General features: G+C 42.7%; 1 protein-coding gene across 5 annotated transcripts in view; it reads left to right on the top strand.

Moving 5' to 3' along the window:
- Positions 1 to 3320: 3320 nt before the first annotated feature.
- cacna1ia (calcium voltage-gated channel subunit alpha1 Ia) overlaps positions 3321 to 24602 on the top strand; it is a 241021-nt gene continuing 219739 nt past the window's right edge. For 4 of the 5 annotated variants that reach the window (XM_051940863.1, XM_051940862.1, XM_051940860.1 and 1 more), the window contains exon 1: positions 3321 to 4559. The gene's annotated coding sequence lies outside the window, so the exon portion shown is untranslated. The remainder of the gene's footprint in view (positions 4560 to 24602) is intronic. The other variant, XM_051940861.1, reaches the window with a different exon arrangement.

The following is a 24602-nucleotide window of genomic DNA, read 5'->3' as shown; positions in this document are numbered from 1 at the left end:
ATACTTGAAGATGAGTTTTTAGGGGTTTAATCAGTTACTAGGCAGAAACTTAAAAAACACTCGATTTTTTTTAGATTAATTTAATTGTTGAAGACGAAGCCAGATGAAGGTGATGTTATCTCTCAGCAATAGAAGATTGTTACGGTCAGTTTCTCTACATATCTAGGACATACAGAGGAACCGGAAAGACGTTTTCTCACACATTTGTATTAGACATAAAAATCTGTAAAATAAATAAAATCTAAAACAATCAACCTGTGAACTGGCAGCTTGCTGAGGTGAGTAATTGTCAGTTGTGAGGAAATGTTGACATGAGTCCAACAAGTTCATTTGGATCAGTCTTCAGCTGGCTTGGTGCCGTATCTGCTGTGTAAATGTGCAAAAAACAACTCTACTCAATGCTGCCGTCCCAGCATGGACAGTTGTTCTGCAGATTCTGCCTTTGTTTTGCTGCCCTGAACACAAAAGCATCACATGTGCCGTGATGTCACTGCTTCGTCGATCTGTCCTGATGCCATCCGATGTGACATGAAGTGGCCTGACGTGATGGAATGTGGTGTGACATTAGGTGACAATGATGGGGTTTCACATCGTTTCCTGACATTCCCACGTTGTTTGGTAACTAATACGTCCTTGTAAAACTCCACAAAGCCCCAACAGTGAGTCAGGGATGTGTCTGTTGTTAATAATATCCAAAGCAGACACAAAAACACTGATTATTTATTATTAAACCACACTGGGTTTCTAGTTGTGCTCCTTTGTTCTGCCTGCTAATTGCCCAACCCGAGCATTGTATTTCCTCATAAGTGCCAGCCCAGACGAAGCACACGGTCAGCAAATATCCGCGCTAAGTTCCAACTGTGTTCCCTGAACCTCAATTATTCACAACTTATGAATAACGCACTTTACCTCAAGCTGGCAAGTGGGGGTATTTTTGCACATGATGCCTTGAATTAGTCATAACCTCACAATGGCGAAACATGCAATTTTCATGCCTCCGGCCTTATTTTTTCTCCTATTGTGGCATATTAGATTGCAGTAATAAGTATTTAGTTGTCAATACATGCAGAGAGCGTCTCAGACTAACGTGCATACTTGAGCTCCAAACCAGCGGCTTCGTGCTTCCACTGCGACCGGACGTGGCATGTGGAGGAATGTAGTCATGTTTAATTGATCTGAAATCTCTGCAGCTGCTTTCTTTTTACAACACAGATCAGCATTATTTCCCATGACCAGCGAGAAATAAAAGAAATGTTTTAAGCTTATGGAGCACTTTAGCTGTTCCCCTAGACATTCTATAGCTTCCATGTGGTGACCTACTAACTGGAAAAGCAAGTAAGCAACAAAATGGTGACTGTACATATCGGCAGATACACAATCAGCCACAACATTCTGACCACTGACAGGTGAGGTGAATAACAATCGATAATCTTGTTCTAATGCAATGTTCTGCTGGGAAACCTTCAAACCTGACATTCATGTGGATGTTTGACATGTGCCACCCACTTAAACACTGCAGGTCAACAGCCCTCCAACTCCCATAGCAACAGCAGTCCTTGATGCCAGTTTTTATCGTCAGCAGGACAATGAACCCTGACACACCACAAAAACTGCTCAGGAGTGGCGCAGGTTACACACTCCCCAGATTCAGATCTAACTGAGCATCTGTGGGATGCACCAGAATAAACCTGATCTAGGTAGGTCCCACTCTGCAACCCACAGGACCCACAGAATCCATTGGACAGCCCCAGAGGTCCTGAGTCCATGCCCTACTGGGAGTTTTAGCTACATAAAGGGGACCAACACAATACTAGGCAGGTGGTCATCATGCTATGTCTGATCAGTGTGAAGTAGAAGTGAGATTTTGTCTCTTGGACATTTTGGGCGAAGTTAGGAGAGAAAAAAAGCAGGTTGAATGTTGTTGTGTTGCTTTTGATTAGGGAGAGGAGGTTATAGTGGATAACTGCAAAGTGATGAGTCTTTCCAAAGGAGAAGCTTTCAGCACCGTGGACAGCTCCAAGATGGGCCTGGTTAGCTGTCCATGGTGCTGAAAGAGTTGAAATGAAGGCACCAGAGAATAAACAGCTGTGTGTGTGTGTGTGTGTGTGTGTGTGTGTGTGTGTGTGTGTGTGTGTGTGTGTGTGTGTGTGTGTGTGTGTCAACAGTCATGCCCCAAACTTAAAAAATGACATCCCTTCCCAGCTGACTTTTGGACAAGGTTAGGAGAGAAAAAAACTGGTTGATGATTGTTTTGTCGCATTTTATTGTGGAAGTTAGGAGTCAGGGAATGTCTCATAAGTGTGAGAGAAAGTTGTCAATTGGTTAAATGGGGGGAACCAGAGGGTAATGGGAGTCTTTCCAAATGAGAAGCTTTCAGCACCGTGGACAGCTCCTAGTGCTGGTTAGTAGCTGTCCATGGTGCTGAAAGAACCCAAATGAAAGCACCAGAGGATAAACAGTTCTCTGTCTGTCTGTCTGTCTGTCTGTCTGTCTGTCTCTCTCTCGTTCTCTTCTTTGAAGGTGTGTGAGAAGGTTTCCCTCTATGGTGGAGCTTTAGGTGAATAAATGGGAAACAGAAAATAATGGGAGTCTTTCCAGATAAGAAGCTTTTAGAATTGTGGACAGCTCCAAGAAGGTGCTGGTTAACTGTCCACGGTGCTGAAAGAGTCAAAAGGAAAGCATGTGTGTGTGTGTGTGTGTGTGTGTGTGTGTGTGTGCGTGCGTGCGTGCGTGCGTGCGTGCGTGCGTGTGTGTGTGTGTGTGTGTGTGTGTGTGTGTGTGTGTGTGTGTGTGTGTGTCAGCAGTCATGCCCCAGACTTCAAAAAATGACGTCCCCTTCCCAGCTGATCTTTTATTTGCATTAAGCACCTCTCCAGGCGGCTCCATCTCCTTCTGTTTCCATCTCCGGGGACCCAGACTTGACTTTCTGCTGCTGCGCACAGCTAATACAATATACAGTATGTTGTCTTTTCCTGTGCCAAGGTGTCGCCACCCACTTGCCAACACGATGCGCACTGCGCTCCGTCCGCTGCGCCGCCGCCGCTGTCCCTCGGTGCTCCAAACTTGCTCACGCGTGAAGTCCCTCCGCGTTCACGCTGCGACGGTGGGTCCGCCTGTCTGATCTCATGAAAACGCGGGACCCGATTATCCACCGCTGTGTGCGTGTGCGCGTACTTAATGCTACATTACTCCCGTGGTGTGAACTGGTTAGAGGGGTTATAGGCATGCCTCATCAATTATTAAATCCGACATACACCATTTCTTCCTCCACATATTTCCATCTCCGCACGTCAGGCAGAGACTCCTGCTCCTCTCCGCTCCTCTCCTCCAGAGAATTACATTCAATTAAACAGAATTTAGTTCAGCTCAGTTCGATTAAGAGAGATTTACTTTAACAGTTTCCATGTGGGATCTGAGAAAGTGTCTCCTATAGAATCAGAAGCTTGTCCCCCCTCCACTCTCTCTCCCTCGCTCCCTCTCTCGTTCTCACTCTTTCGCTGAGACTTCACCCACCAGCCGAGGATTTTGACGCGCCACAGACAAACTAATAAACCCATGGAGCGTGTGAATGACAAGAAAACTCAGTGTTTCCAGAGCACCTGACCGTTCAGAGTGGATGAAGAACATTTTTCTTCCTCCATACGTCTGTCCTCGGGTAACCCCTCCGTGAGATATTTCGGCTGCATGAGGAGCCGGGCTTGACAGATGCGCCCCGTTCCGTCGCTGATTCCACCGGGAGGAGGTCTGAGCGCACGGCGAAGTGAAGAAGACGATACTCTCCTAGAAATGTTCGTGTTTTTTTTTAAGTCTGCGGGGAATTAACTGTTGAAATTGGTTTTGAAAACACGCACGCCTTGGCTTTTTATCTTTTCTTTTTTTCCCTTTTTTTGGGGGGGGGGGGGGAGGTACGGCGTCTGGGAATATCAAGTTGAGCTCTGGAATCGCGGTCGGAGTCATCTGAGAAGATGTGAAATGTATTTTTTGTGGGAACTAGGAGGAGGAAAAGGCACAAGATGGGTACGTTGTCAAAGAATGCTGCCTCTGACTATTTCTCCTCCTGCTTCGTAGGATTTTTTGCAGTGTGCTCAGTCAACGTGACCATGGTGAAAAAAAGTGTTCCCAAATTCCTTTGCGCATTCGGCTTAAAGTGGAACTCCAAATATTGATTATTTTGGACATTTATTGCCGATAAATTGTCTCTTAGGAGCCTCGATGTAAAAGTTGGCTGGTTTTAAAAACCAACCATGAGAATTTCTGTTTGATTTTCTTCCTGGCTTTCTGGAAATGTGAGTCCAGCGGAGACCAGTGCGCACCACACACAGTCGCCAAGGCTTCAACGCAAAGCCCAGTCTTCCGTCGGGGATCCTGGCTTTGCGCCGCAGCACCGCAGCGCAGCGACGCTTTTTCTCGCCGAAATGCCTCCGTGTGCACCGATTCCGTAAATGGCAAGTGGATACTGATTCTCCATGGTGTTCGCCGGCCAAGTGGATCCGAGAAGGCGAAACCGCGGCTGTTTTGTTCAGTGAATCCTGGACACACCTTTTTTAATGTCAGTCAAGGTAAGTTTGGCCTTTTTCCACTCAGTGTTCATCGCATGTTGCTGTGAGCTTCTCCTGGTCTCTGCTGTTGGACGTTTGCCTCTAAAAAGCAGAAAGAAAGCGCACAGATGAGGCAAAGGTGTTGCTTTTTCGTTAAACCTGTAGCCTCACGGATCCGACCAGTGATGCACAGGTTTTCCCCCCCTTTTTCTTCTTGTCTTATCTTGTTTTTTGCTTTGTTGTTGAATTACAACCAGATTTCTGCAGAGTTAAAGCTCTGTAGAAACCAATTAAAATGAAAATTAGGCCCCAAAACAACAATAGTTTTTAGAATTGCTCATACATAAATGCATACAGGCAGATATCCGTCACAGAACTGATTTTTTTCCCGGTTTTGAATGAAAACAGAACCTACATTTTCACTGTACAGCGTTCAGAGTGCAACATCATGTTCAATAAGATCTTGATTCACATCTTTTTTTCTTCATAACACATTTCTCTTTCTGCTTCAGTTTGCAAACAATCAGACACTGAAGTGAAGAAATGTTTTGTTTCCCAAAAACCCTGGCACTGCTCTGATGCACATGAGTAGCTGAGGGCCTCCACTATCATGTCTGCTGGACAATGAAGAAGAACGTCACTGTCTGATGCATCCAGGGATCAGCTTTGACTGCATGTTCCACCAGAACCACACCAGTCTGCATTCTGAGCTCAGGTCATCCTTCTCTTTAAATATTTTTAAAGCAAATGTCCTGAGCTATAAGGATTGTCGTGCAAACATCTCATTAAACACCATGATGGTCCATTTTCCTCTCAGTATGCACCAGACATGGAAGAGCTAGATGAGCTGAGGGTCTGGATGCTGATTTTCCATCATCTTTCCATTCATTCATGCACTGTCTTAATGCAGCATCTCTTTATTCAGATTATTTGCAGGTAAAGTGATATTTATCACTGCTGTCTTAACCATAATCTCGCTCTCTCCACCAGTGGCTGTTAATAATTTCTTCAGAAAATTGAGCTTCTGCTGCTCCCACTGCAAGTGACTCTACATAAAACTGCCATCTTAAAGTCTACAGTATCATATAAGTGGATTATACACCCATATTGCTGCTGTATGCTCCCAGTTGTAGAGAAATAGGCCCACAATTGGCCGTCCCAAAATGAGTGTTATTGTCCATGCTGGTAACGGCAGATTTCCTTCCTCTTCCCATCCCGTCACCCTCCCTTGTACTGCTTTTGCAATGGTGTCTGACCTCAGGCTGCTTCAGAGTCTGGCTGTAGCCTCTGTCTGGGAAGCACAGAGCATCTCAGTCAGTCCAAGATAGAGTTCACATGGTGCTAAAAGCAAAAAACAAATCCAGTGATACTCATAACCCACCGCTGTCAACGTCACAAATCATCCTAATCTCGTTTATTCGGTCAAGACTCTGGTGAAGATTGTGGTCTGGAAGCGTCAGGAACACTTTAAACACACTCAGCTGCACAGGATGAGATGTTTAGTGACTTCTGTGTTTGAGTCAGGACCTTTGGCCGGCCAAGACAGTAAGTTCACAACAAAATCTGCTTCCATGTGCGCCCAAACACACCCACATTTCTACATAAAAGCACACACATGCATGGAAGTGGACGTCAGGTCTGGCCGGTGTGCGATCCGGTATTGTCATTCGCCGTAGGAGGCAGAGAGGGGGCATTTATGGTTCTTTTGTAGCGGCGGCTCACAATGACCTGAAAGTAACAGGGGGTGGCACAGATGGAGAGAAAAGGTGTGTGTGCAGAAAGTGAGATGGAATGACAAGCAAAAGAGAGAAAGTACAGAGAGAGAGAGAGACGCAACAATTAAAGGAAAAAAGATGTGAGGAAGAAAAAGGTCACTGAGCAAAGGAGAGGAGTGAAAAGACAAATGAGAGGACACAGAGGAGAAGGTGCAGGAGGTGTAGAGATCAAGGAGGAAGTTGAGGGAGACACTTGAAAAAGGAGAGGATGGAAATGACAAAGGGCTGGAGGGGAGGGCAGGAGAGCGAGCAGGATGCCAGTGTGTCTGCGCTGAATGCTGGCATTATTGGGTTAGGTGCAACGATCGGTTTGTGCATGACAACTGTGTGGCGAGGGCAGCCACATACTGCGCCCTGAGAGCCTCCTGTGAAGGCCGGAACAAGCGAGAGAAAGAGGGAGGAGGGGAGGGAGAGCCGAGAAGAGGTTCGGCGGCTGTGAACCGTCGATATTCTATGAAGCAGAACAAAGGAAGACGAGAACGCGATGGGTGGAGGCTCTGAACGCCAGCAGAGAGGGCCGAGATGCAGACGAGACGCGTGACAGAAACGACTGAGAGCAAAAAGCGTGGAAAGATTAAAGAACAGATTATTTGTCTGCAGCTAAATCATGTTAAAAAAGTTGTTTTTCGCTTCATCGATTTCTCTCAGAACCCAGACCTGGAATAATAGTTTGAAACAATCTTCAGAGACCTTCCACTCGTCTGCTGGAGGAATGACTTTTGTAAATCAGGTGGTCTTGACTTGAGGCCCACCGATCTCTTTCTCTGTGTCTCTCTCTGCTTCTCTTCCTGGAAATGTGAGTCACTGCGAATGCCACCGGCGAGCAGGGCTGTTGACTCATGAACACTCACCCACAGGCTCTGCTATTGTGTCGAACCGAACGTGATCGCAACCAAAGGTGTCTGTGTGTGTTTCAGAGCGTCCCGAGGGCTGCTGTGATTCTCTGCACCACACACTGCATGCAAAAGAAACGCAAACATGGGAAGGGATGCACCGGGGTCAACACAATATTAAAACCAGGAGTCTTCTTCAGCTGCACTAAATCACAAATGAAGCTGAGCTCCGGTTGGTCACATCCTTGAATGGTGATTTCCAGCTAGAATTGAAGTAAAACAGCTCCTCACTGTTCAAAATCTGAAAATCATTGAAATATTCCAATAAGCTGCCATCAGAGTTATCAGAATCTTAAAATAGCAGTGAAACGGAGACAAATTAAAGCAAAAACTAACATTTAAAAAAAAATCATGAGTATATTTAGAGATGCAACGTTTAGTCTAATTATCAGTCAAAATTTTGGTTGCCAAAATTTGAAAATCATCGAATTATTGCAGCTTTTATGTTAAATATTCCAAGAAATTGCCATCAGATTTATCAGAATCTTACAATAGCAGTGAAACACAGAGACGAACTAGAACAAAAATGAATCTATTTTTATTACATTTATGGATGCAACAGTTACTTTAAATATAAATTAATGTCCAGTTAGTCTATAAAAGCTGAGAAAATACTGAAAATGTGCTTTGTTTGTCCTGCAGTCTAAAATAAAGGAACTACTTAACTTAGACCAATTTAAAGTAAAGAAAAAATAATTTAAAGGAAGTTTTGGTTGTCAGAATTTGAAAATCATCAACTTCTTGCCATTATGTGAAATATTGCAATAATAAAAGCTGCCCAAAGGCCAAATTAATCCAACACATAAACTCTGAGGCTGACTTGATAATTACACACGTGCCAACAGATGCCAGCGCTCGTCAAGAGAAACAAATTACAAACTGACATCACAGCACAAAAGCTGATCCTGCTTCTATACAATAAAAGGTAAGATAAACACTTCATGGAGCAGACTGAGGAGACCTGCAGGTAAAACGTTAAACCCAGACGATGAACTGTGAGAGAATGTGGGTTTGTGGTCTGTCAGCTCTGCCTCATCGGGGCGTATTTAGAGCCAGAGACGGTATTGATCCACCGTGTTCTGATCTGTTTAACGTCTCAGGGTCTGTACAGGCAGGAGAAATGAGATCCAAGCACTTGTCACCACATCAGCAACATTCAGGATTCAGGATCGCCGAATCTGATTTAAAAGCAGCAGCAGGGAGATGTGAGTTCCTAAGAAGACAACAAATGATCACACACCGCCTCGCTGCATATTTTAACAACCGGTATGATGACAGTAATGATCAGCTGCTGGCAGAAATGGCTCTTATGAGAGCCTGAATATTGTGTTCAGACATTTATCCTCATGTCTTTGGGTATTCCTGATCCACTTTACTTTGGCTTCGACCATAGCCTCGGCTAACAACACAGGACAGAGGACAGAGACCGGGCGGCTCCACAAAAACCAGAACCTCAGTCAGAAAAAACAGGCATCACAAAGGTAGTCATCAACTTTCTTTAACTCAGGATTTCTGCTCCAGACTTTGCCCTAAAACCGGGCGTTGAACACATCATGTGACTCTTCTTCAGGGCAAAATGAACCAATCATGTCCCTAACTTCAGTCAACAAGTTGTTTTAATGGAGAACTACAAAAAATGTAAAAAAAAAAAAAAAAAAAAGGTGTTAAAAAATGCTGCTACTGGAAATGCTGCACCACAGGAATGCTGGTAGAAAACTGCTGATTGTGTGTTGATATATTCTAAGGTGTTTTATACAGCTGTTTGCCGACGTCATCCTAAATTATCTTCTGACAGGCAAACGCTGTAGGAGGAGGATATGGCAGGACTCTCTGCTCTGGTCGAGGTTAGATATTCTCTATTCTGATGTGACTAAGCAGTTGTCTCCATGTTGGTCTGGAATCTAAATCTGAATTTATCCCAACTACAATATAAACCCAAGATCAGAGAGAATCCTCAGAACTGATGCTGGCATGAACTGCTGTTCTGTTGGTGTCACTCCTCCTGATGTCAGTAAACTTTCAGTCATCTGAGTCTCCAGTGTGTCGCTCAACTTCAAACTTCACTTATTTAAACTTCACATTGTATTAGAGCACGTTTAGGTCTGACACTGTCCCATCATGCAGGATATAAATGTAATTTTGGCCAAATCAAAGAGAAATTAATGTCATTAATGTATTCGCTGAAATATCTAATCCATGTTCTATCAGCTGCAGCACCAGCAGTTTAGACGGACTTCAACGTTTCTGTGATTTCTGCCTCTCCAGCTGAGTACATGAGTCAGGTTGTGTAGCTACAGCTTCATTCCGTGGGATTTATAATGCACAACTCAACAGGTTTACAGATAAAACACATTTCCTCAGCTGAGAATGTGAATCACTTACTAAGAATCATCAGGAAGCGATTTAAATTCAAAACCTTCTCCTGAAGTTACCGTGTTTTTCTCTTTCAGTTCGGTTTTTTTGGTGGACTGTCACTGACAGTGTTTTACAGCCTCACAACTGTTGGGATAAAATGAACAACCTTGATGAGAAACACTCTGGAGAATTTAGAAAAAACTAGAAATTCAGTTTAATTCAGTTCTATTTATGTAGCACCAAATCACAGCATAATTCATCTCAAGGCTCTTCGGATATTAAGGTGACGACCTCACGGTGTTATATTACACACAGAAAGCAAACAAACTGAAAGGTTCCCTTTGAGAAAGCTCTCTGAGAAGAAAAACAGCTCCACTTCAGCAGAGAGAAACCTCTGACTGTCCTCGCTGGTCGGGGTGAAGAGGACAGGATCGCAGAGAGAAATCAAACAAACACAGAAGAGAACAACAAACACAGAAACCTGCAGCTCTGCAGCCACAGATACCTGCAGAGAGGACAAGAAACAAACGACAGGAGAGAGAAGACTCAGAGTTAGCCAGACCGTCCTGGAGCACATTATGGTCTGGCTGCACCACAGCATTAACCTGCTATAGGAGGGAAATATGTGGCTTCAGTGTTCCTCTCAAATAGTGAAAAGTGGAATTGTTTTGGTACAACACCTGCATGCAGGGAGATGAGCACTAATCCGAAAACTTAGCAGGAATGTCTTTCCGCATGATCCAAATCCTGAGCAGAACGTGAAGTTTTCACAGTGTGGTAGGTGATTATTGTTGTTTCCTGTTGCCAAGTGGACTTTCAAACTGGCAACATGTAAATAGAAACAGGAAGGAGTGAGCCAGCGGACTGGAGCAGCTAATGACAGGTTTATACCCACGTCCTACATCCGGTGAGTCAGGCTGCAGCGTTAATGACATGCAGTAGCTGCATATATACATCTATGGAGAGTAAACCAAAGACGTAGAAGAAGAGCATCACAAAAAGTTCCTAGAGCAGCCTAGATCTCTAACGGATGGTTCAGGGTCACATAAGCCAGTCGTTTCTATAAACTTTATCAAAAAGGAAAGTTTAAAGCCTTAATCTAAAAGTGGAGAAGGTGTCTGAGAGCCGGTTTCTCCCATTCTTCTAGTGGAAGTGAACCTGATTCAGCCATCATCATTACACTGTCAAACCACACAAAGGCTCAATGTTATCACGTAAACCTGGTTATAGATCGCACAAAATTCAGTCAAAATACCACGAGGTAAATCTCCACCGCAGCAATATCAGTCTCCTCAGGTGGCTGAAGACCTGAAGGTAACTTCACTGATCTGCCTCAGGAGGCTGACACACAGAGAGCCCATCTACCACTGACCTACCATGCTGCTCTGGAGGAGGCCAGATATGTGGAAGTAGTGGGGCCGACTTACCAGGAGCACAGAAAAACTGAGCCTGGAATGCTGACGGGGCGTGGAGGTGAGGTACATGGACAGAACCATATGTGTTCTCCATACATTTAATAGAATATATTCCAGCTGTTGCCACAAGGTGCTCTATTGGGTCAGTATGGAACAGTAAGGTCTTCAGCATCCGTTGGAGTTAAGGGCTTTGTATGTGTGGAGATGGATTTTAAAAGCTGTTTTGAATAGAACAGAACAGCTGGTGCAGTTGAAAAGCCTTCTTACAGTGAATCAGTAAACACTCTTGTTCTTGAACCCTTTTCTGATGCAACAGAAATGAAACAACGATGATGCACCAGTTTTAGTATCTGCTGTATCAGACGGGCTCCTCGGTCAGTGTGCCACTCAGCAACCTTTGACACTTTAAAAACGGATCCAGGCTGACCCCAGTGCAGGGCAACACCTCATGATTCAGTGACAGAAACAATCCTTTAATCTCAAAGTTAATGCTACCTGACATTTACTTCTTCTCCTCTCCGATTTAACCTCAGCGTCTGTACATATTTTTACATAAAGTCCCCGATTGTTCGTCTTCTTTTTTTGATTTTACACATGAAACCTGAACAGGAAACACGATGTGTGCATCTGTGTTTACCTACAGACACACTTCCATGTGTGTGTCCGTACAGTACCTCTTCTAATCCAGGTGCTGTCGCTCAGTGAGCTCAGGTGCAACAATGGATCCAAACCCACATCTACACACTCACCTGGAGCTAATCTCTGCTGACATCCCATCACACAACATTCCAATTATAGACGAGTGTGTGCCGCGCTGCATGTGAAGCTGTGGATTTATAGTCACTGGGTGTGCGTGTGTTTTAAAAAGGTGTGTTTGGCCTGACAGGGATTATGACATGATTATGTCTTTCCATTTCTTCATGGCAGGTGACAGTTTCTGACTGAACTGCAGCTCACTTGGTAAATAAATTGCACTGCTGGAGCTGTAGAGAAGAATTCAGAAAATAGATTTTTATATTACTGCGAGCGACTGAAGGAATATTTAAATCAGTTCATAATTAGTCAGTGCATTGCTCTGGAAATGTAAACACGTCCTGTTTATCCAGGATTTTATGCTACAGGAATGAATAACGTGTCAGCATGGAGCCGGTTTCTCTCAGCTGAGTCACCACCTGAGAATGATTTCTCTTTTATGTACAAAATAATGTGTTTAAGTGTTTGACCTTGGCATCACCGTTTTCATAAATCTCGACGTGCCATAAAAAAGAGCTTGAGAAAACACCGGCAGTGTGCAGCAGCTCCACAGCGAGCAGCGATTAGCTTAGACTGGTACGAACAGGGAAACAAATGCCACACACACCCACCTCCCACCCACCGTTTGAAGCCGCAATCTGTCATTTACACACTCGAGTGTTGTACGGATTAAGCGAAGTTGATTTAATTAGTGAGCTTTACGGATTTAACGGACAAACCATTTCTAGTCTTTATGCTAAGCTACTGGCAGCTTCAAATTGACCACTGACAGATGAGAGAGTGGCAGTTCTTGTTGCTGTGTCAAAACCCTCTGCAAGACGGCAAATAAGCAGATGTTGTTTTTAATAAAGGATTGCTGTGAAGTCCCAGCTTTTAGATGTACACTGTGATTTACTGTGACATTTAAAATATATATCAACACATACTCATTTCCACCAGTGTTGAAATGTTCACATTTTACCGTTAAAATAAGCTAAAAACACGTTTTAAAATTCATGGATAACGTATTAACAGGTTTAGTTTGCTCATAGAAAACTTGACGGTGCCTTTAATGTGTCACTGATGATTTGTGGATATTACTTCTGTTCTAATGATGCACTTTCCTCTTAGTGTTATTACCCCTTCAGTTGGGGAAGATTGTCTCTTAACATCAGAAGGCTGCAGTGAGTTCCTGTTTCAGAACCAAACCTCTTTATATACCGCAACAGGAGACCAATGGACCTCATGTACTAAAAATGATCTGTGCCTAAAAGCTGTCTTCTAGCTGCTCTAAATCTGCGCTGTCATGTACATCAGGGGAAATTGGAGGCTACCGAAAAACACGACAAAGTAGTTCAGACTGACTGATGATGGTGTTTTTGGTCTGCAGAGGATCAGGAAGATTCTGGGTTGAATGTTGTCATCCGGTGGATTAGAAGAACGGTGCAGAAGCTGATTCTTTTAGCTTGTTATAGTTTTCCAGGGCTGGGACTTTAACTTGTTAATTACGATTAATTAATTACAGAAAAATAACGCTTTGAAGAACATAATGCATTTAATCGCACCTTTCTCAGTTTCCTAATTTCTAGCACACTGGAAACACTGATGAACACTCCAGCCCAGTAGGTGGCGCTAATGAACCTAAAGTCTGTGTCCAACCCTGAAGAAGATCCACAGGAGAGATGTCAGAAAGTTTGGTGAACAGTGAAGGAAGATGAGACGCATTGAACTTGTTGGGAGGAAAGTTTTCTTTTCTAAATCTTCCTGATGTCAGCTTGGACCACCTCAATGTAAAACATGTTTCTGTTAGCACCAGAGCTAACATTAGCTATGACAGTCCTGGTACCGGCAAACAGTCTAGCCATCCCATAATAGACCACTTTAGAAGACATTGAAAGTGCTTGAGTTTGCAAAAAGTCTTAAATTGCTGAATCTAATCACTATAATGTCACTTTGAGTCTGCAGTAATCTGTGAAAGTAGCAGACAGATAAAAAATGCAGATAAACAGAAATGAAACAAACAGTTTAGTTGTTGAAGTTGACACATACAGTGCCTATCATAAGTATTCACCCCCTTTGATGGTTTAGCTTTTTATTGCTTTCATAAATCAATCATGGTCAATAAAATTTAGTTTTTTTAACAAAAAAAATTATTGAAAAAAACTCTTTAATGTCAAAGTGAAAACAGATTATAATGTTAATGAAAGAAAATTATATAAATGAAAATAATTGTTTGCATAATTATTCATACCTGTTATTTTTAATTTAATGGTCTAATTCAATAGAGGTCCATCAAATTGTTGCCAATAGTCTCACAATTCGTGAAATGAAGATCACCTGAGTGGTGTGGGTGTGTTTCAAGTGATTGAGTTGTAAAACATCTGTCTGAAGGGTCCAGAGAGTGGTTGATCAGTATTCCTGGATACCATTACACCATGAAGACAGAAGAACACTCTAAGCAACTCAGGGAAAGGGTTACTGAGAAGTACAATTCAGGGGATGGTTACAAAAAAATTTCCAAGGCACTGAACATCCCCGGAGTTCAGTGAAATCAATTATCAAGAAATGGAAGGAATATGGCACTTGTGTGAATCTGCCTAGATCAGGCTGCCCTCGTAAACTGAGTGACCTACAAGTAGGAGACTAGTGAGAGAAGCCACCAAGACTCCTACAACTACTCTGAAGGAGTTACAAGCTTCAGCTGCTGAGATGGGAGAGACTGTGCATGTAGCAACTGCTGCCCGGGTTCTTCACCGGTCAAAGCTTTACGGAAGAGTGGTAATGAGAAAGCCACTGTTGAAGAAAAGTCATATTAGATCTGGACTAGAGTTTGCCAAAAAGCATGTGGAAGACTCCATGGTCAAGTGGAAGAAGATTCTTTGGTCTGATGAGACCAAAATGGAGCTTTTTGGCCATCAGACAAGACGTCATGTTTGGCGGAAACCAAACACTGCACATCACCAAAAACACACCATCCCCACTGTGAAGCATGGTGGTGGCAGCATCATGCTGTGGGGATGTTTCTCAGCAACTGGACCTGGAAGGCTTGTAAAGATAGAGGGCAGAATGAATGCTGCAAAATACACTGAAATCCTGGGGGACAATCTTTTTCAGTCTGCAAGAGAACTACGTCTTGGGAGAAGATTTATCTTCCAGCAAGACAATGATCCAAAACATACTGCAAAAGCTACACAGGAATGGTTAAAAAAGAACCAGGTAAATGTTGTGGAGTGGCCGAGTCAAAGCCCAGACCTCAATCCTATAGAGCAGGGGTCTCAAACTCAATTTACCTGGGGGCCGCTGGAGACAGAGGCTGGGTGAGGCTGGGCCGCATCAAGTTTTCCACAAGAAAAGCTCTGATAAAAACATTCCAATGTTCTCAAATATCTTTATTTTTTAACACAAAATAAGATGAAAAAATAAATAAACGAATTAAGAATTAATAAGAAAATAAATCAATCAGTAATAAGTAAATAAAATAATAATAATAATAATAATACAGCAGATATAGACGACTGAAGAAACCACATATAGTTGCTGACTAGAGAAATATAATTATTTTTATTCAGATTCAAATGTCTGTATTAACAGTTCTTTAACCTTTAACTTTCTGAACATGAATGGAACATTGACAATGAACTGTTCTGAACATGGCTTCTCTTGCCTACTTCTTGCTGCTAGAGACCTGGCAGCGCTTCTTCTCGCATAGCCGAGCCACATTTGGCTTGAGGGAGGAAGCAGTTAAGACCCACAGTAGGGCTTGAAGATGCTCATCAGTAAGTCTGGACCTGTACTTGGACTTAGTTCAAGGTGGAGAAGAGCTTTTCGCACAAGTATGTGCTCCCAAAAAGGCACATGGTCCTCTTGAACATTTGGGAAAGCTCAGGGAAGCTGGGGGTCAATTCTCTCAAAAATTGTCCAAGCTTGTCTGTTTTTCCACTCACCTCCCTGAACTTGGCTTTGAGTTCAGAATTGCACTGCAGGTCAATGAGCTCCATCTGAAGCACAGGAGGGGCATCTTGCACATCAAAGGAGAATGGGTCAGCAAAAATTTGAAATGTGGCTCTGTGCGTCTTGAAGCCTGCAAATCTGTGATCAAATTCCTCCTGTAGCTTCAAAATGACCTCAACATACTTCTCACCACTGAATGGTGTGCCTGCATCTTCGAGTGCCTTGCATGCTGGGAAATGCCAAAGGTTTGTCTGCGAGAGCTGGGCTTTCCATAACACAAGTTTTGTGGAGAATGCTCTCACGTTGTCATAGGCAGCACTGACAAGTTGCCCCTGGCCTTGTAACGTCTTGTTTAGTACATTAAGCTCATGTGTGATATCAACAAGAAAAGCTAAGTCCATAAGCCATTTGGGATCACTTAGCACAGGAACAGCCACCCCATCCTTCTCCATGAAGGCTTTCACTTCTGCTCTCACCTCAAAAAATCTCTTCAATGGATTTCCCCTGCTGAGCCAACGTACATCGGTGAAGTAGAGCACATCCCCATATTCTGACTCCATTTCCTCTAAAAAAGCACGGAACCTTCTGTGCTTTAAGCCCCTGGATCTGATTTGGTTGATGCATTTCACAACGACAGACATCACATTCAGGCATCTGCTGCAAAGGGCCTGCTGATGGACAATGCAGTGCAGAGCTATGGCCTCCTCCACACCCTCCTCTTCCATTTTTTTTGGAACAAGTGCCACCAGTCCATTTTTCCTCCCTGTCATTGATGGGGCTCCATCGGTTGTTATTCCAACAATGCACTGCTTTCAAATACATTTTGCAGTTGTACACGTTACAACTGAACAGATTTTGTTTTCAAGTGTAATACATAACAAAAAGTGTAACCAAAGTAAATAAATTATGATAATTTCACCAAAGTGCATAAAATGCCAGAAAAATGTAAACAGAAAATGGGACCATCGCCTAATAACACTAAAAACTAGTGGTGTGCGATACTGCAAGATTTGATATTGATCCGATACCAAGTAAATACAGGGCCCTGCACATTGTAAGTTCATGGCACCCATCTGGTCCCACCTGGTTGCTTAACGAGAGATATTTACCGACGTTCCCTGAACGCCTCACAGCGCAGACTATGGTACATGCTGTTCAGTGGCTGAGTGATCAGACTACCGTGAGAGCAAAATGTACTTAAATTTACTCATTTAAAAGAGTCAGATGAAGTGTCCTCATTTCAGATAAGTCCAATATGACAGCGATTGATTTTGTCCATATGTTGTTTTCTGTGAGCGGAGAAAACAGCACACGTCAGTGCGCTACGTCTTTTAAAAGGGGAGGCCGCGGTCAGTCTGATCCGTCACGGCCGCTGCAGGTGATCTGTATGAATGAGATGAGTTGCAGAACGTGACCGCGGATCGCCGTGAGCGCCGGCGCGTTCCCCCCTCTGCTGCCGCCCCTCCGGGAGCCTGTCTCCCCCCTCCCTCTCCAGTTGTGAGTTTCTGGCCAGTGTTGGCATTATAGTAACTTGGTATTCATTCTGTGAATAAAACTGTCTGTCCCGCTCAGCAGCAACGTAAGCTAATGTCGCGAGGTCGCAACAGGCCTGGCCGATGTCCCGCCCTCAAGAGCCATTGTAACATTGTAAAGTGTCATTCACATCAAACTTGCGGGCCGCACTAACATTAATGTTTCATATTAAGACGGGGGCCGCAAACTATCGTCCCGCGGGCCGCAGTTGGCCCGCAGGCCGCGAGTTTGAGACCCCTGCTATAGAGAATTTGTGGCTGGACTTGAAAAGGGCTGTTCATGCCCGATACCCGCGCAACCTGACAGAGCTTGAGCAGTTTTGCAAAGAAGAATGGAGCAAAATTGCAGTGGGCAGATGTGCAAGACTGATTGAGACCTATCCACACAGACTCACTGCTGTGATTGCAGCCAAAGGTGCATCTACTAAATACTGACTTGAAGGGGGTGAATAATTATGCAAACAATTATTTTCATTTATAAAATTTTCTTTCATTAACATTACTTTATAGAAATCTGTTTTCACTTTGACATTAAAGAGTTTTTTCCAATAAATTTTGTTGCTACAAAAGCTAAATTTTATTGACCATGATTGATTTATGAAAGCAATTAAAGGATAAACCATCAAAGAGGGTGAATACTTATGATAGGCAGTGTATGAATATTCATCCAAAAAAAGATTAATTAATTACAAAGCCTTTAATAACTAGATTTTTTTAATCGCCTATCAACACTATTACCAACACATACGTCTTTCAACCAGTCTTGAAATGCTCACATTTTACCGTCAGCATATTCTTTAAGCTGCAGAAGTTTACTTTTTAGCTTGTATTTTTATTTTAAGGGAGAATCTAAAATCTCCTCACAGGTGTTTTGTTGAATTTGGACCACGACGTCCCCAAAAGATGCCTCTATTGTCCCAGAAACATCCAACCTCACACCTGCTCTGAACATAATAACAAAAACCCTCACTTTTACTGCACTCTAGCATTTTTACTCTACAGCCCTAACCTTCCACTGATATCTAAGTCTGACCTGAAGAATTACATCACCATGAGAGACCCAGAGACACATCGTTCTGAGCAACACTTCTCACCACAAACCACATTCCTGCCGCTCTCTCACGCATACCTGTTGTTTCCTCTCTGAGACACACTGCGGTCCCTCGGCGAGCCTCTTCCTCGGTTGTTTTGTCACCTGTCAGGCCTGACACCGTAAGGAAGGCCATCTCCGGCCCGCTCTACCGGCACTAAGTCACTTTGACGGACACCACATCCCACCGTTCAACCCCACTCCTCTCGCTGTGTGCTGATGTGAACAAATGCCGCCACGATTTGTGACCTTTTTAGAGTCGGAGTGGCAGCTCCGTCGCGTTAATGTCTTATGATGTTTTGCATGGTTGGTTGCATGATTAATGGATCATCTAACAGTTATGAGATATATGTGGATTAAAGCTGAATTAAATTGTTATTATTAGTAAATTGCGCAATTCTTTTCATCCTTCATCTGTTAAATTAAGAAAGGCTTCTCAAACTGTTCACCTGGTACTTGAAAAGAAATTATTCTCATGGTGTGATTGACAGGGGCAATTGTCCCACATTGTAGTCATTTCTACGGGGCAATAAAGGACCTGGGCTCTTGGTGACAAAACAATAGAAACCGTGGCTCAGCGGCTCAGATGGTAAATTGGACATTCAGTTACTACAAAAACCTTGGATATTTCCATTGGTTCATTGTGCACTGATCAGCCACAGCATGGAAACTTCCTGCCTGGTGTTGTGTTGGTCCACCTTAAGCAACCAAAACAGCTCTGAGCTACTGGGGAATGGACACAGGACTTCTAGCTGTTGTTTTGTTGATGCTGTAATGTGATCAGGATCGGTGGAATTCAGAGATCTAGTAAATGTCTTGGAGTCCTTATTGAGCTGATTATGTGGTGGAGAGATTATCAGCCTGGCCAATTATGTTAAAAACGCTGCCAAAAATAAAAGAATTTCTCTTTATTTGGAAGAAAAAACATGAAACATACAGTGTAAATTATATTTTTTTGTTTAAAATACACAATAAATTAAAAATTTAACTGTTTCAAATGTAAGAAATGTGAATTTTTGCGGGATTTCAGTGATTTAGGACATGATCCACATTATCTGGGACATTGTTTCAGTCGATTTTGACAAGTTTGAAATCATTTTGACAAATTTTGTGACATCTTTTCTTTTTTTACGTCATTTGGGACACTTCCTGAGTCATTTTGACACATTTTAGGTAATTTAGGACGTTTCTAGTTATTTTGGCATATTTTTTATTAGTTCTTTTGAAAAAAATTCTAATCATTTTGGGCAACTATTGAGTCATTTTGGAAAGAAATGTGAATTTATCTGGGGTTTGAGTCATTTAGGACATGCTTCAAGTTATCTAGGACATTTTTTTGTTTGAAATAATTTTCAGCAAATTTTGAGTCACTTTGGACAACTTTTCAGACTTTTTTCCAGTTCTTAGTAATTTAGGACACATTTTAGGATATTTTGTATATTTTTTTGTCATTTTAGACATGTTTTCATGCAATTTTGGAGAAGTTTCAATTCATTTGGGACATATTCTGAGTAATTTTGACACATTTTAGGTAATTTAGGATACATTTCCAGTTATGTTGGACTGTTTTTTTTAGTAATTTTGGACAAATTTCTAATCTTTTTAGGCAGATTCTGAGTCATTTTGGAAAGAAATGTGATTTTGTATGTGGCTTTGAGTCATGTAGGACATGCTTCAAGTTATTTGGGACATTTTTTGAGTCATTTTGGACAAATTTTGAGACATTTTTTTCTTTTTTACAATTCTTAGTAATTTAGAACATATTTTAAGGTAATTTGAATTTTTTAAAAATAATTTCAGACATGTTTTCAAGTACTCTTTGAAAACTTTCAAGAGATTTGGGACATTTCCTGTGTCATCTGAGTCATTTTGACAAATTTTAGGCAATTTAGTACATTTCCAGTTGTTTTGGACTATTTTTGGTAATTTGGGACAAATTTCTAATAATTTTTGGGTCATTTTGGAAAGAAATGTGAATTTATATATGCATTTATACAGTTATCGTGCATTTTTTCAAATTATATGCAAAGATAATTGGAACAGGTCCGATGCTGCCTCCTCTCTCTGTCTGTTATCAATGTGTGTTCTCAGAAATTTCTCTCAAGCAGCAAAAACTGAAAAAGAAACACAATCTGTCACCGCAAACTGTCAGAGTCACTAAGGCTATGCTAACGGCTAACGGCTAAGTTAGAAGGCAGCCAGACATTAACCATAAACAGAAAACAATAATGAATAAATATCTGGAACTTACTGAGTAATAAAAGTGATAAAACAGTGAAATATGAACAAAATAGAGAAGAACAGCAGGAGATAAATGGAGGAGAGCGTCCTGATTTAGTGACTCATATTTCTTTTTTACATATTCAGTTAAAGTCAGCCTTATGAAGCAAGGAGCCTACTTATGAATGACAGCTTCTCTGCTACCACATGCTGTTAAAACATTATGTTTAATGTATACTCCTCTTTGGTAACAATGCATCAGTATCGCTCTAAAGAAGCCACATCATTCAATCCCTACTAATAGGACACATTTAGATTGTAGAAAATACCATTTTAACAAGCTAGATGTTTTTTGTCTGCATGTGTCAAAGAAGCATCCACATGAATGATCCGCTGCATTTTAAAGAAAAGATCAGTTTTATCAGCGGTCACTCGTTTGTTGCAGCTAATCAGTGTAAAATCAAATTTTGGCTCTTATCAGCAATAAAACGTGTGGGAAGTGAGTTCTGCTGCTGCTGCTTTTGCTCTGCGGAGCCTCAAACCCGTGAATGCAGAGAACTAATGATGTAAAGAAAGCATCCGATGCTGTGACCTGGAAGATGCACCTCGACCCGCTGAGCCACCAGGATTTACACCCAACGCTTTTATAGAGTCCGTTAAAACAGTTTGGAGACGTCTGAGTGGGTGTTATCTGTGGAAACCAGCTCTCTATCTGCGTCCATCTCCTGTTCTCTTCATACAGACTGGACTATCGGTGAGGCGATCAAAGTGAAGGTTGGCATTTCGCTTTCACAGGTTGTCACAAAGTGGCATTAAAAATAATGGCATTTAAGGTCTACATGATTGCTGATTAGACATTTTATAGATTTCGGCTCCGACTGAATTGATGAATCCCATTTTGTTTGCAGTAAAAAGACTACTCCCACTAATACAAACTTCCTCTATTCTCTCTTTAGCCTTCCCTATCAGCTGCTTATAAATTAAACGGATTAACGCTGGCTGGCTGACCGGAGGGTTTGTGTCTGTATTTGTGTGTGTGTGCAGAAGAAGGAAGGCATCTAAGAGGGGAGGAAGGAAACTTGTTTTTGGCCAGACGCCTGTTAAAATCACTCTATAATCTGCTCTCCTTTCATTCGTTGGCAGCCCTGTTCGACTCTCGCAGCTCTTTGTCTTGTCACCTGTCCATCTCACTGACAAAATTAAAGGAGAAAGGGCCACACAAATACTTATATAACAACTTTTCACCATCGGGATTGAAAACAGTGGTGTGGCTGTGGCATTTTAGTCATCATCATTCACACTAACAGCAGCAGTTTGAAGCTAAAGTGCAGCAACTCTGATGGCAGCTAACTCCATTTGAAGCCATTGGTGTTCCAATTGCTAACAGTGTGATGGCGGTCATTGTGGAAGTTATTACTGTGTTAACATTTGAATTGGGCCCCAAGTGAAGGAGTTTAAGCATCTTGGATCTTGTTCATGAGGAAACATGGAGCCTGAGATGGATTGGTGCAGCTTCAGCGGTAATCCAGATGTTTGACTGGACTGTTGTGGCGGAGAAAGTGAAGCTCTTGATTTACTGTCTGATCTTTGCTCCAACCCTCACCTATGGTCATGAGCTCTGAGGAATGCCTGAAGGAATATAGCTGTAGATACAAGCGGCTGAGATTAGTTTCCTTGGACATCTGGAAGGAGCTCAGAGTTGAGTTACGGCTCCGTGTCTTGAACTTCCTCAAGGGATTATATTTCTCATCTGTCCTGGGAACGCCTTGGGATTCCTCAGGAAGAACTGGAGAGCAACGCTGGTTAGATGAACGTCTGGATTGTCCTGCCTAGCTTAGCATCCTGAGCCGTGTAAAACATTGGAAAAAAGATAGATGGATCAGATCTGATGGATTAAGGAAAGCTGTGGTGTTTGTAATAAAGGAGTTACACTAAAAACACCTTCACAGGATGCTGTCAAGCAAAATTTAGTTTCATGTTCGTACCTTAATCCACGTTTGAACTGGTTGTTGTTAAAAACAAACTAATGTTTCCTTCATTTGAGGCAGTTCGGCTGGTTTCCAGAGTAAAGGCTCCAAATGGAAAAGACAGAGCTGACCATAAGCTGCATCTCTGGGCTCCAATGCAAACCAACAGGGAATGTTTTTTTTTTCATTTCTTCATTTGTTTCTTTGTCAACATAAACCCGCCTGGGGAATTCACTTAAATAGCATTTTATTGACAAGAGCAGCCTGTCAGAAACCACTATAATGACCCATCATTCATTTTTTAATCCCACAGGGACAGTTTTCTCTCCTTTTCCTATAAACGCCGGTATTTTGTGGCCGCAGACGGAGAACACACAGTCAGAAACACACACAGGAGTACAAACATACACGTAGGAAAAAGCTGAGAGCTGCAGGGCTGTAAATGTCAGCCCTCACTCTGTCTATTTGTTGATAGATTTGATTGATCGCGGACTCTGTGTGTATAAGTGTGTCTGTGTGCCCAAGTGCTTGAATTACGGCTGCCACAATTTGTCAAAGAAACACAAGTACACAGACACTGAGCCGCTCGCTTGGAATTTAGGTTTGTTGAGCCTTTCAGCAGAAATTTCCACCAGGCGCTCATTTCTCATGTTGCTTTCTTACTGCCTCGGTATGTATCAAGCCTCAGCCGCCAAACATTTGGTGATCAAGCGTTCGTCATGTCGCACGTGTAGTCAGCCTGTCAGGAAGTGATGTCGTCACTCCCCTGACATTTGAATCTCGTCTCTTCTTCATAGATGTCACACGTTACGTTGCATTAGTCAAAGTCATGATGTGAAGTAGCAGTTATGGAATGTGAGTAACTGCTGCAGTTGTTGCAAACGTGGTCCAGACTGAAATATCACAACAGGTTTTGGATCGATTGCCAAGAAATCTGATTCAGACAGAGAGGATGGATCACTTTAGAGCCACCGTGAAGTTGAGTCACTGACATCAGGATAAAACTGTCATCACTTCACTGATCCTTGACTTTTCAGTCTCATCATTATGTCATAATGTGAACACGTGCAAATGACCAACAACCTGCCATTGACAGGAAAGGCATTAATTCGTGCTGAGTAGGAATTAGCGGATTTGCTAACATGTTCAGATGTTGAACTTGTTCAATATTATACAAGAATGTTAAAGTTAGCATTAGTCATTATTTATCCACGAGTTGTGACTATTCTGCACATTTAAAAAGCCTGCACAATATCATTTTTTCTATATATACAGGGGGACTTTGACTTTCGTCGGAGTTCCGTTCCTACGGCGTCACATACGTCGATTTTCGCCATAAGTCAGACCACTGTCCTACACATTCCCTGTGTGTAACACAGCGGTAAAATCATAATCTAGGACAATGAATCACAATCCAAGGTGGTGTACAACCGGCGAATGAAGACAAAGCCGTTTTCCTCTTAAAGCGCCACGTGACGACGTCTTCATCCGCTCCACTCATCAGCTAGTTCCAACAACGAAACGCCGTAAGTCGAGGACGCTGTAAAGCGAGGACCACCTGTATTAGAATATGTGCAATGTTGTTCGTCTACTCACAGAAAAATCTAGCTTGGCTTAGCTTAGCATCAGTGAGTCTGTCCAGTTGGGACAGCATGGTGTAAATTCTCTGTTTGAAAGTGTATACGGTAGGGCTGGACCCGAATATCCTGAATATCCGGATATTCGTTCGCTACAGCACTATCCGGATATTAATTTGGTATCCGAATATTCGCCCCCCCACCCCCCGTCGGACGTTACCGGGCGGAAAGAATATGCACGTTACTGTCTTCCCTCCGCCTTCGGCCCACATCGGCACTTATCGGCTCATCTCATCATGTGATCACATAAACATACACACATATGTCTATAACATATACACATATGTCTATGTGATCACCCCCTCCTTCCCCCAGACGAAAATATTCGGAGCTCGTCTCTTCTCTGCGCCTTCGGATCACTTCGGCTCGTCCCGCCGTGTTCTTCGGCTCATTTCGGCTCATCCATTCGTGTTTGTAAACACCACCCGAATGGCCGTGTGGCTGCTGACTCTGACGTCACGCTTCACTTCGTTGCATAAACACAAGACAAGATGCTG

The sequence above is a fragment of the Acanthochromis polyacanthus genome, chromosome 21 (assembly GCF_021347895.1).
Source record: "Acanthochromis polyacanthus isolate Apoly-LR-REF ecotype Palm Island chromosome 21, KAUST_Apoly_ChrSc, whole genome shotgun sequence".
Taxonomy (NCBI): Eukaryota; Metazoa; Chordata; class Actinopteri; family Pomacentridae; genus Acanthochromis; species Acanthochromis polyacanthus.
This window is presented reverse-complemented; position numbering and strand designations above follow the sequence as displayed.